The 13184-nt window shown below is 38.1% G+C and overlaps 1 protein-coding gene across 1 annotated transcript in view; it reads right to left on the bottom strand.

Moving 5' to 3' along the window:
- Positions 1–13184, bottom strand: part of LOC123309788 (follistatin-related protein 5-like) — a 138064-nt gene that overhangs the window by 77380 nt on the left and 47500 nt on the right. The gene's annotated exons all lie outside the window — the stretch shown is intronic.

Consider the following 13184-nt stretch of genomic DNA (forward strand, 5'->3'; position numbering starts at 1 on the left):
CTGTACCAATTACGGGTAACGATTATTCTGAAGAAGGGTGGAAGGAAGGGGCTCTAACATAATGAAGGGCATATTGAATCATTTTTTTGGGATTGGCGATAACTAAGTTGGATGTCAATTAATGTTCTAACACATATGGAACTACCACGCAGGCAGAATAATCAAGTTTTTCTCTTATGCGCTCAGTGGTTGGCTTTCGAGTTGCGTATCTTCCAGGAAAATCATCGTAGATCTTAATGTGATACATATTCTGAAAAAGCAACTCTTCTAGTAATAAATCTGAGAATTTCATCCATCTCGCCACAACCGTTCGGTCTTAAGGAAGTTTTAACTGACACAATCTCCTTGGGAATTTTTCTACAACCGAAGGTGTTCTCAAGGATTATTATTATCTTTATCAGAAATATGCATGCATATGTTATCCACTTTCAACGGTTTTCTTCAATACAGATGTTTTTTCCTAGCAGGATGAAATTATCAGATTTTGAATGTATTGGCTCCATTCTAAAATCAGTTGTTGTCGATCAATTCTAGTGATCAATAGTTTTTCTTTCGTTTGATTTTCTACACTCGATCGCTATGCAACGCGAAACACGCAATTTGACCCAAGAGGAATGTGCCCAAGCGGTAGTTTTGCGAGAAGAAGGGTGGACATACACAAGAATTGCAGAAAGGTTTGGAGTTTCCCATACAAGTGTGTCCAGAATGTTGCAGCGATTCAGGGAGACAGGTATGAATGTCCGAAGACCAAGACAGGGTAGACCACGGGTAACAACTGCCATTCAAGAATGTTACTTGAGAGTTTCTTCGTTTAGACAACGGTTTGCAACCGCTCGCCCCCTTCAAATTCAGCTTGAGCAAACTCATGAGGTGCAAATTAGCACTCAGACAATAAGAAATCGCCTCAGAGAATATGATTTAAGGCCTCGTGTCGCGGCAAGAGGCCCAGCTCTTACCCCAGCCCATCGAAGGGCGCGTTTGGATTTTGCGAGAGAGCATATCCATTGGGAAGAGGCCGATTGGAAAAGAGTTCTCTTCACAGATGAGTCTAGATTCTGCCTCTTCCATTGTGATCGACGTTCCCTTGTATACAGACGTCCACATGAAAGATATGCTCAGTGCAATTTCCTGAATTCTACTGGTTTCGGGGGAGGATCGATTATGGTATGGGGTGGAATATCTTTGACTGCTCGCACAGACCTAGTGGTCGTTGATAATAGAGCTATGAATGCTGATAAGTATATAAGGCACATTCTTGAAGAGCATGTAGTGCCATTTGCACCATACATTGGTGAAAATTTCATTTTTATGGACGATAATGCCAGACCCCATCTTGCGCGCATCGTACAGGAGTACCTTGAAGAGGTTGAAGTCTCTCGAATGGAATGGCCAGCAAGAAGTCCAGATCTCAATCCGATTGAGCAGGTTTGGTACAACCTCAATAGAAGCCCGAGAAGTTCAGAAAATCATCCAGCTACTCTTAATGACTTAGGAATCCAACTCGGAGAAATCTGGGAAGGATTAGATCAGAACATTTTAAGATCCCTAATTTTGAGTATGAACCGTCGTTGCCGAGCTGTAATTAACGCAAGGGGTGGAAATACCAAGTATCAAATCACTTATCAGCATTTCAGTATTTTGAAAATTGTTCATTTCTCTTCTTTCTCATGAGATTCGGTGAAATCCTGAATTTTTCATCCATTCAATGTGTCTTGTTTCGTTAAAAACCTTCCCGAGAGAACATAAAAAATAAGTTATAAAGTCAATGTAGAGTTAACTTTCATTAAAATTGACATTTTCAGAATGTGCGTTAATTTTTTTGCGCATTGTAGTATTAGTTTTCTATGTCACTCAGTATATTTCCTACCCAGATTGAAACTTCCCCGCGGTCGTTAAAAAATTGTTATCGAAGCGCCTCCGTCGAGATTGGAGGGAATTTCCGATGCGGTTACGTCGCGACGCCTCGGGACTTGGCGGGGTGCAGCTGCACCGAGCGTCGGCGTCGCGTATCCAACTGTGCAAGAGACGTCCACAATTAGGGCCGAAAGGCCATAAATAATTCATGGTCGTCACTAAGCGCTCATTTATTTTCGCCATTTGCATATCCTTCGAGTTGAACTCGTTTCACTGGAACACAATTATCCGACGTCCCATAAATGGAATTTTCATTTAGTTCGTTAATTTTTCGAAAGCTCGCTGAAAGACGTGTACACGTCGTCTCGGAATTCGTAATCGGGGAGAAAAATCAGCGGGATTTTGCGCCTGAAAGATACGCTCGGATTAGTGGATTTACATGTGGGACGGAAATTAATAATGATAATCTTCATTAAATTTCTTCTCGGCGACGAAACAGAGGGATTAGATTCCGGGTTGTTGGTCTTCAATAACTGTCGCATACGTCTGTGATGAATATTCATACGCTGTGATGAATATTCAAGTAGAATCTCGTGACGGTTTTTCGTTATTTGATTGTTTTCCTTTGTTCCTGAAGAGAAAAGAGAAAATAATAATGAAACGGTGGAACACCTTAGTATGAACTGAGTATACCTTCACAACTGTCGTCGATTTTAAAGGAAAAATGCAAATAATGTGAATAAATATTGTCATTCATGAGAGATTTCATAAAATAGAGCTCAAAGCAATACTCTGATCCACCCCAAACTTTGTGACTTCTATTGGGTAAGTTACATGCGGTAATATAAGGACAGATCTTCTTAGAAAATGTCCCCAGATAATGTTTAACCAGTGAATTCATGGTAATTGATGGTCGCCAACCCTTCAAACCAAGGACTATTCCTTCCAAGAAGATCCAAGATGGTATCGGTATCTTTTTTGAACCAGGACAATGGCATCGTTTTGGAAGTTTGTTCCTGAGGAGAAATTGAGTTGAATCTTGTTGCCTACTAGATGGCGGTGGATTATTTGATACTTAGAAGCTCCTGCTAGTATTTAATGAGAGTGAGACATTTCTTGCCATCATCCGTCGAAGGAGGAGTTGTATTGTTCTGATGAGATCAAATGAGACCGAAACCATGGTTAGCATCTACTCTTTCTCTATGGAATGGTCCTTTTGTTGGTGGTGGTGGTTGGCTGGTTAGATTTGGATCGTAACATTTGTTGATTTTTATATCAATTGACGAATCAATATTGAATATTATTTTGCGTATTTATATCGTTATCCTTTTTTATTATGGCGTAAACGGTCACTGCCATGACCTCGAACGTTTCCAAAGGCTCCCTCTCGATTGCTTGACTACCGTAAAGTGAGGCACATACGACGATTGATTGATATTTAGTTAGCCTAGACCAGTTTCATGCATAAAAAAAAATATTGCGTTAGCATAGTAACAAACAATAACTCATAAGAAGTGTCAGTGTGAAGTTTGAGGTCAAAAAAGTAAACCAGAGTAAGGCAATAAATTAAAAGAAAGAAGATGTCCACCGAAATTGTGAAAATCGAAAAATTAGACTATCCAGCCATCATCAAGTACCTGTATTTAAAAGGGTTAAGAGGTAAGTAGATTCGCGAAGATATGCTTAATACCCTTGGTGATCAATGTACTTCGTATGCGACCGTGAAAAATTGCACTGCAAGCTTCAAAAGAGGTAAATTTTCCATTGAAGATGATGACCGATCGGGAAGGCCAGTTTCTATGTCAGTCCTTGAAAATATCGATGCAGTTCATGACATGATTTTATCAGACCGTCGAATTGGGCTAAAACGGATATCTGAAGCACTGATTATTTCATACGAACGCGTTCATCCTATAGATCACGTCATTTTGGACATGAGAAAAATTGATGCAAAATGGATCCCCAAATGTTTGAATGTTGATTAAAAGCGTGCAAGGGTAAAAGCATCGCTTTCGATGTCTGCTCGATTTGAAAACGATGTAGACATATTAAACCGAATTGTTACTATGGATAAGACTTAGGTACATTTCTACGATCCAGAAACAAAGCAACAATCGATGGAATGGTGACACTTTGGTTCTCCTAAGAACTTTCGTGTCCAAAAATCTGCCACTTCAGTTTTTTTGGTATTGCCATGGAGTAATCATGATTGAGTTTTTGGATAAGGAACAATAACCGGATATTACTATTCGACATTATTGACCACTCTACGGCAAAAAATTAAAGAGAAAAGACGCGGAAAGCTATCCAAAGGTGTTTTGTTTTTGCAGGACAACGCCCCTGCGCACAAATCTCATGTTGCCATGCAAAGAATTCGTGATTTAGGGTTTGAATTACTAGAACACCCATCAGATTTGGCCCCATCCGACTATCATCTCTTTCCTCAACTGAAAAAAAAGTTTAAAAGGTCGTAAATTTCCTTCCAACGAGGAGCTAATAAAAGCTGTGGAGGTCTGGTTTGCAGAGCAAGAAGAAACATTTTTTTAAAGGTCTAGGGACGTTGCAGGTTTGCTGTAATAAATGTATCCAATTAAGAGGAGAATATGTTGAGTAATAAAATATTTTGGGATTGGAATTTTGTTTGGTTCAATGGTAGATAAGAATTCTTCAATATATCCTTGTACTCTTTAAATTAACGACGTTTCAGGTGTGAACTAGTTACAAAGCTCAATAAAACCATTTCATGGCTAACCGACTGCTTTCATAAAAGTAAATGGACCATGGGGATGGTGCAAGGAAAATAAAATAAAATATTCTGTATTTTTTCGTAAGAATGCTCACTATTCCAAACACTCACTCGCGATCACCTTGAACCCAGGAATGGGAAAAATTTCAGCATCGGGGCCTATCCTCATCTCCGCCGAAAAATGAATTCATTATCCCCCGGAATATCGAGGGTATGACGTAGTAAATCCGCGAGCAAATCTGAATATTTTACCGGGGAGGTTTCGCCATCAGAATCCGAACCCGTTCCCATATCCGAATCTGCCATTTTTCACAAATGAACACTTCAGTTTTCCATCCTTGCGGCGGCGTCTGAACTTACACCGTTCAACGTTTGACACGGAATTTCCATTTTTCGCTCCCGCGTCGCAATTTATTTATTTCCGTTTTCCCGGATTCGATCTGGTCCTTCGGATCGTCGTCTGTCTGCTCGTGGCAGCTCTTCATGGGATTTTCTACAAAGCGTTCCATATCCAACGTTCTGTGGGGGTATCTGATACAATTCTATTCTTTCAACTGGTGTTTGAGGCCGCGAAACGTGGCATATTGGATTCCGCGAAAAAATTTCATCCGTGCAGACGTTTTCTAGGAACTATCAGGGATGAATCTGCGAATTTGACGTGAGTTTATTGGAAATTCCATGAATAATTCGATATCGTTTCTGAATTGAGATTTATCGAACGATTGAGAAATCGTGATTGGTGAAAAATAAAAGTATATATTATATAAATTCTTTTGAAAGAGTGATACAAAGTTTTACAATCCAAAAAGAGTCAAGCCACTCGAAAGTTGACCTTCTCACAAATATGGGGTCAGTTAAAACTTCCTCAAGACCGAACGGTTATTCCGAAATAGATGAAATTTTCAGATTTATCACTAGAAGAGTTGCTCTTTCAGAATATGTATCACATTTAGATCTATGGTTACTTTTATAGAGAGATAATCGACTCGAAAGCTGACCTTCGAAAAATCTTCAAAAAGCTGGGTTCAGTTAAAAATTCGTCAAGACCGATCAGTTGCACCTAGATGGATGAAATTCTCAGATTCATTACAAGAACAGTTGCTCAGCTATTGCGAGATAAACTACTCGCAAGCTGACCTTCGAAAAATCCTGAAAAATTCGTCAAGACCGAACGGTTGCGCCGAGATGAATGAAATTTCCAAGTTTATTACTGAAAGAGTTGCTGTTTCATAATATGTGTGACATTTTTATCTACGGTCAGTTTCTGTGTCAGTCCCCGAAAATATCGATGCAGTCCATGACATGATTCTATCACACCGTCGAATTAAGATAAAACGAATATCTGAAGCACTGAATATTTCATACGAACGCATTCATCATATAGTTCACGTCAATTTGGACATGAGAAAAATTGCTGCAAAATGGATTCCCAAATGTTTGAATGTTGACAAAAAGTATGCAAGGGTAGAAGCATCGCGTTCGATCTGTGCTCGATTTGAAAACGATGTAGACTTCTTAAACCGAATTGTTACTATGGATGAGACTTGGGTTCATTTCTACGATCCAGAAACAAAGCAACGATAGATGGAATGGCGACACTCTGGTTTTCCAAGACCTAAGAACTTTCGTGTCCAAAAATCTGCTGGAAAAGTTCTTGCTTCGGTTTTTTGGGATTGTCCTGGAGTACTCATGATTGATTTTTTGGATAAGGGTAGAACAATAACCGGAAATTTCTATTCGACGTTACTGACCAATCAAAGAGAAAAGACGCGGAAAGCTATCCAAAGGTGTTTTGTTTTTACAGGACAACACCCCTGCACACAAATCTCATGTTGCCATGCAAAAAATTCCTGATTTATGGTTTGAATTACTAGAACACCCCCTTATTCACCAGATTTAGGTCCATCCGACTATCTTCTCTTTCCTCAACTGAAAAAAAAATTTGAAAGGTCATAAATTTTGTTCCAACGAGAAGGTTATAAAAGCTGTGGAGGTCTGGTTTGCAGAGCAAGAAGAAATATATCTGTAAATCGACATTATTCGACTTAAAAAGTAAAGAAAAAAGACGCGAAAAGCTATCCAAAGTTGTTTTGTTTTTGTAGGACAACGCCCCTACATACAAATCTCATGTTGCCATACAAAAAATTCGTGATTTAGGATTTGTATTACTAGAACACCCCCTTATTCACCAGATTTAGGTCCATCTGACCATCTTCTCTTTCCTCAAATGAAAAAAAATTTTAAAGGTCATAAATTTTGTTCCAACGAGAAGGTTATAAAAGATGTGGAGGTCTGGTTTGCAGAGCAAGAAGAAACATTTTTTTTGAAAGGTCTAGACACGTTGCAGATTCGCCTCCAATTAAGAGGAGCATATCTTAAGTAATACAATATTTTGACATTGAAATTTTGTTCGGTTATATAGTAGGCTAACAATTTTTCAATAGATCCTCGAAATTTTAGGAATTCTTCAATTATCTATCAAGGCAACAAAAAGAGGTCCCAAAATTCCCGACCACTCGGACGATAATATCTCTGCGCATCTCCCAAAGCCTCCCAGTCTTCATAATCACATTTCTGCCTGAAAGGGGGGACAAATAACCGCGGTGATAAAATATCAAATTACATAATCAGGACGGGTAGAAGCCTGAAACTCGCCAGCTCCCCATTTTCGCGAAATCATTTCTGGCTTAATTCACAAACGGTCGTCCTTTCCCTATCTTATCCTGAAGGAAACATCTGAAGAGCATTTCAGAGAAGCGACCACTCTAGAACGGCTCTCGAGTTCGTCTCGTAGAGTAAAAACCGTTTGCTTATTCTGTCGGGCCCTTCAGCATTTTCATATCGCGCAGTATTTTGAATACGAATTAATGGGGAAAATATACTTTATGAAAGTGAGTTCATTTAGTATTCACCCTTTTTCGAGCTCACCCTGACCCTGATAAACGCACGAGGGTCTCACGTATTTTTATCACTGGTTACTAAAGTCCATTCACTATTATAGAAGCAGTCGGTTGGATATGGAATGATTTTCTTGGATTTTAATGAATACGGAGGGTTGTCAAAGTTAAGGCTTTTTTTGACAGAAGGTAGAAGTAATCAAAAGTCATTTCACCAAAAATTGTCTATATAAAATATCCAAGATGGCTGAGATACAACCCCTAGAGGTTCGACAAAATTTCATTGAATTTCAAGTACGGGACTGTGGAAGGTGACTGCGGCATCGCAGAAAAGAAACAAAAAACAAAAACATATGGCTGGACAATGAATAGTTCAGTACCAAGTTCATTGGATTAGATGCATCAGGTCACTTTTAAGAGAATCAAAATTGCTGTATCGTGCAGTTTAGGGTGAAAAGAATGTAGAAAATCGAGGCAGTTTCTTGAAAGTGCTTATGTTAATCATGTTGAAAAAGTGCTATGCTGTTTCCCCATTTCATCCCATTTTGACGACGATTGTTGGAATTTTCGAACAAGAAGATTGTGAAAAAATTCGTGAATAATTTAGACGAATTTTATTGGTGAGATTTTGAAGTATTATTCTATATTTTACACTTGTGTCCTAAGTCTTTTCTGTCAGTTGGTATCGAAATGAGCCATTTCATAACAATCCTAAGCTTCCATTTTCATTACCACGTAAATATCGCACGAGCCAATATCCTAAACAAAACCACATGGCCGAATCAGGAGTTAAGTTTTTTCCCACTGCTTTGCGATAATTCAGCTAATAAACGGTCTAGGGTCGTATTAGGATCTATTTCAGTAATCATTTTCAATTTTCTTTCAACTTTGAAATTTTGAAAGTGTTGTATAGGTGATTTTTGGTGAAACGCTGTATTTTGACCAGTTCTACCTTGTGTTAAAAAAAATCCTCACCTTTAAATACACCCTGTATAACGGAGTAAGGTTGGAACACATGGAACACCTTCTATTTGTTACCGCTGCAAAAATGTCGAAATTGCTTGCCATAAAGTATCAGGAACTACTATTTTGAATTGGAATCTGAACCATAGACTGTAGATGTCCATTAATCCTCTAAATCTAGATGAAATGAGGGAATCTCACTGACCTACAACCTTCACCCATATACCACTATCCTGAGTACGTATATGGAGACCACAAGAAAATCTCCCACCCACCAAACTGATGAAAAGATTTGTTTCATCAAGGGACCCCCAAGAACTGTCAAGGTTATTAATGACACACCTAAAAGAAACGACGTAGACAAAGAAGAATGGTGAGAGATTTCTGAGCTCCGTCGGATGAAAATTCAGAAAGTTTCCTTCTTTCTTAACTTTTCGTATGAAAAACGAAGGGAAAGTTCAAGACTAGGTATGAAAATGTAAAATTGGCTGCAATCTCCGAGAAAATGGTTTTTTAGGTCCATTCGTCTGCTTTGAATTCATACGGAAGTTATAGAAAACATACAAATAAATAGACATGAAGGGTTTTTTGATGTGATAAAATTCTACTCCAAGAAATTGAAATAACGAGAGTTCAAAAAATTCCTTTCAGAATAGGCTGTGAAATGTTGTAGGATGATATTCTGTGGCAGAAGGTTATTTTTTCTTGACTTACTTAACCTATACCTACATATATCGTAAATTTGTATGGAAAGGCACTTTTTTAGCAAAAGTTCTTGTAGATTAAATAATTATTTTTTCCAACGTGAAGATATTTTAGGTCGCACCATATCTATACTACTGATATTACCGTTATTTGGGTTTAAATGGGGAATACTCCTTCTGACGAAAATGATGTATTTTTCATGAAATATCATTGAAACGTCACATTTTGGAATAACCATTTCAACCGTTTCCCAAAAACAATTATTTTAAGCACTTAAAAATGAAAAATAAAAATGGGTATTTGAAGTTCAAAGCGTTTTGTGAGAATTGCACAAGCTGGCAACATCGACTGAAATATGCCTTGATAATAGAGGACAACAAATGCATTATCTTGATGAGATAGACAGAGATGGCTGTCTATGAAGTCTGCGACGAACGAGGAAGGTCGTAAAATATTATGGGATTTTTATGGCCGGTTGCAGTTGAAGCTCGCCAGTAAGTACGAGCCTGTAGATCAACAGCTGTTATTTTATAAACAAGCTGATCGGATGTTGTTCTTTTTATTGTCTTGTATACGCTGTTGCCAAATCGTAAACTCCGCACAAAGCGATTTGAATCTTAAAACCCCATATTTAAAGGATTTCGAATAGTTTCCGCGGTGAATTTGAAGAAATCTGGAATGAAACTCATAATTATTCAGTTTAAACTTGCATATGCAGTGATAACCCAAATTGAGGAGAATTCTGCTGGAAATGATGAAGCCCTTCATGAAATTCGTAGAGATACTGAAATTTTTCTTTATTTTCAGAAATCATCGAATCAGAAGCTCAATTAATACTTCGAACCAGTAAGAACACCGTTTGTTCAGGCAGAACCTGATGAAATTCCAGAATGACTAAATGTTTCGTGTGAATTCCTTCCAGGAAATCATCGGCTCAGCCAGATGTGACAGCAATGGAGCGAATGACGTGAAATATAACGTGCTCTTCTGTGACCCAGCGATATGGAGGAAAATACCCTCATTGCCCTCAAACAAACCGCCTGTCCCCGAAGACAATCATTTGACACAGTCGAAAAAACTCCACAAGACTATATTTCCGTCCAGTGTACTTAACTCAGCCAGACGTCCACTCCATTTCCCCGTTTATTTCCAGAAATGGCGAATTGAAAAGCGTCCAGAAATCAGGCCATTATTTTTATGTGCAATTCATCCAAGAAAAATGTCGGAAGTTCCTTATTGATCGTTGTCCATTTACTGAACTTCATTCTGCAGAAGATGTCCAACGATTTGGCGCAGCGGCGCTCGTTCGGAAAATTATGTGATTCGATAAAATTTGTCGAAAAATCCCATAGAAGAATATTTTGAATAGTAAGAATGATCACGCCTAAACGGTGAGGCAATGAATACAATAATAATGATAAATTCAGATGCATTCAAACGTTCTCCATCGGAGAAAAAAGCTATGTTGCTCTGATGAGGTCAAATGAGACCGAAACCATGGTCAGCATTTGCTTTTCTTCGATGGGGCGTACTCCATTTGGGGCCTTGACGATGGCAAATTGGTTTGTTCAATTCAGATCGTAACACTTGTTGATATTCATATCATCGGGTGATTTTAAATGTTAGAAAGAATGAAAAACTTACTATACAGGGTGTATTTGAAGGTGGGGCTTTTTTTCAACAGAAGGTAGAACTGGTCAAAATTAAGCATTTCACCAAAAATCACCTATACAAAACTTTCAAAATGACAAAGTTGAAAAAAAGATTGAAAATGATTACTGAAATAGATCCTTATATGACCCTAGACCGTTTGTTAGCTGAATTATCGCAAAGCAGTGGGAAAAGACTTATATCCTGATTCGACCATGTGGTTTCGTTTAGGATATTGGCTCGTTCGATATTTATGTGGTAATGAAAATGGAAACTTAGGATTGCCGAATTGTTCTCATTATTTTTCAGTAACTTACACGATTTTATGAAATGGCTCATTTCGATACCAACTGACAGAAGAGACTTAGGACACAAGTGTAAAAAATAGAATAATACTTCAAAATATCACCAATAAAATTCGTCTAAATCATTCACGAATTTTTTTACAATGGGCATCACAATCTTCTTGTTCGAACATTCCAACAATCGTCGTAAAAATGGGATGAAATGGAGAAACATCATAGCACTTTTTCAACATAACTGACATAAGCACTTTCAAGAAACTGCCTCTATTTTCTACATTTTCATTTCACCCTTAATTGCAAGATACAACAATTAAGATTCTCTCATAAGTGACCTGATGCACCTAATTCGATGAACTTGGTACTGAACCATTCATTGTCCAGCCATTTGTTTATGATTTGTTTCGTTTTTGCGATGCCGGAGTCACCTTCCACAGTCCCGTACTTGAAATTCAATGAAATTTTGTCGAACTTCCAGGGGTTGTATTTCAGACATCTAGAATATTTTATATAGACAATTTTTGGTTAAAAGACTTATTTTGATGATGAGTTCTACCTTCTGTCAAAAAAAAAGCCTCACCTTTGAAAACACCCTATATGTATTTCGCCATCACAATAGAGCCTTCAAGTGGTATAGTCTCACATAATTGGTTGAAAAACTCGTGAAAATTTAATTCAATTCTTATCTCAGTTGGAAAAGTCCGCACTAATAACACGTTTGTGTAAGGATCCTCCCCTTAATACACCTCTGCCTTCGGAGGATATGATAAGAATAAACAAGAGAATTGATGACAGACTCGTCCTCTACTCCGCCAGTGTCAACGCTCATTTCCACAGGGCTTTTACGAATGATGTTTCTTCAAGATTTATGTCTTTTCGGGCATTCCACAATCCATTTTCCAACGTTGTGACATCTTTAATTTCATCGGAAACGGCTGTTGGGACGAGCTAGAATAATAAAAGCATTAAGGGTGGATGTTGTTTCTTACGTCGGGAATTTTCGGAACACCTTGTTGGCTCTTCCGGCAGAGACGAAGTTCCGACTGAAGTTCTTATTGGTTTTAACTGAAGAGTTGATGGTATTATACACTCTATATTTTCGAGGGTAATTGAGTGAACTTTTTGGGGAATATAAGTGCTGGGAGCTTCGAGATATAATGGAGAAAATACAGCTGAAATTCACTTATCTTAGACTTATTTCCTCAACTTGTATATACCGGTTGTTACTGAATATACAAGGTTGGTTTAGAGTACGGAATTAAGAGAATATCTCTTAAGGCTATTTCAGAAAAATCATGTGGTGTAAGATCACAGGATCTTCGGGGAAATTCATATTATATCGAAGAAAATTGGTCCCACAATTCGTATCGACATTGAATTCAAAGTTTTTGAGATTGAAGTGGTGTCCCAATGATAAAACGACAGATATACTCCCATATTTCGAAAGTTGGCATATTCTGTAATGATCTCCAGTTTTCTGAGATAAATTGGAGTTCATTTTAGTGCATTCCTTTCATTACATATTTCCGCCTTTGAAAATATTTAAATCTCAAATATTCAGTACATTCATTCCGATAGGCAGAGTAAATGCAAAAAACCGTTTATCTGTGTTTAACGTTGTTTTTCTTGCATGCCGTTGAAGATTTCGACGTTTTTCTGATGTTGATATGCGATAAGCCGGAGCTGACGACGTTTTTCATTCTTGTCGCATTCTGGAATTTTCAGATTTTTAACGTGTGGTGGGATTTGCCTATAAAAGCAGATTTTTCCCCGCGACGGTCTCTTTTACCTTCGACTCTTTGATTTCTGCTCGTTTACTTCAGTCTCTTAGGAATTAATTTTTAGTTTTCGTTTGTTTTCCGCGAGTGCCTGAAATAAAGGAGGTAGGTCCCCGTCTTTACCATTCAGTTTCTTAATTAGACCTACATCAGTTACTTCTTTGACACTGCTGTACTGTATCGCTTTCTGTTATATTTTATCGTACTTTACCCTGTTTCGCGAGTCTGACTTTTCCCTTCGCTATCAGTCATGGCGCGTAAGCCCTTGGGGTACTGAAAGAAAAGTCCC

The sequence above is a fragment of the Coccinella septempunctata genome, chromosome 1, assembly GCF_907165205.1.
Source record: "Coccinella septempunctata chromosome 1, icCocSept1.1, whole genome shotgun sequence".
Taxonomy (NCBI): domain Eukaryota; kingdom Metazoa; phylum Arthropoda; class Insecta; order Coleoptera; family Coccinellidae; genus Coccinella; species Coccinella septempunctata.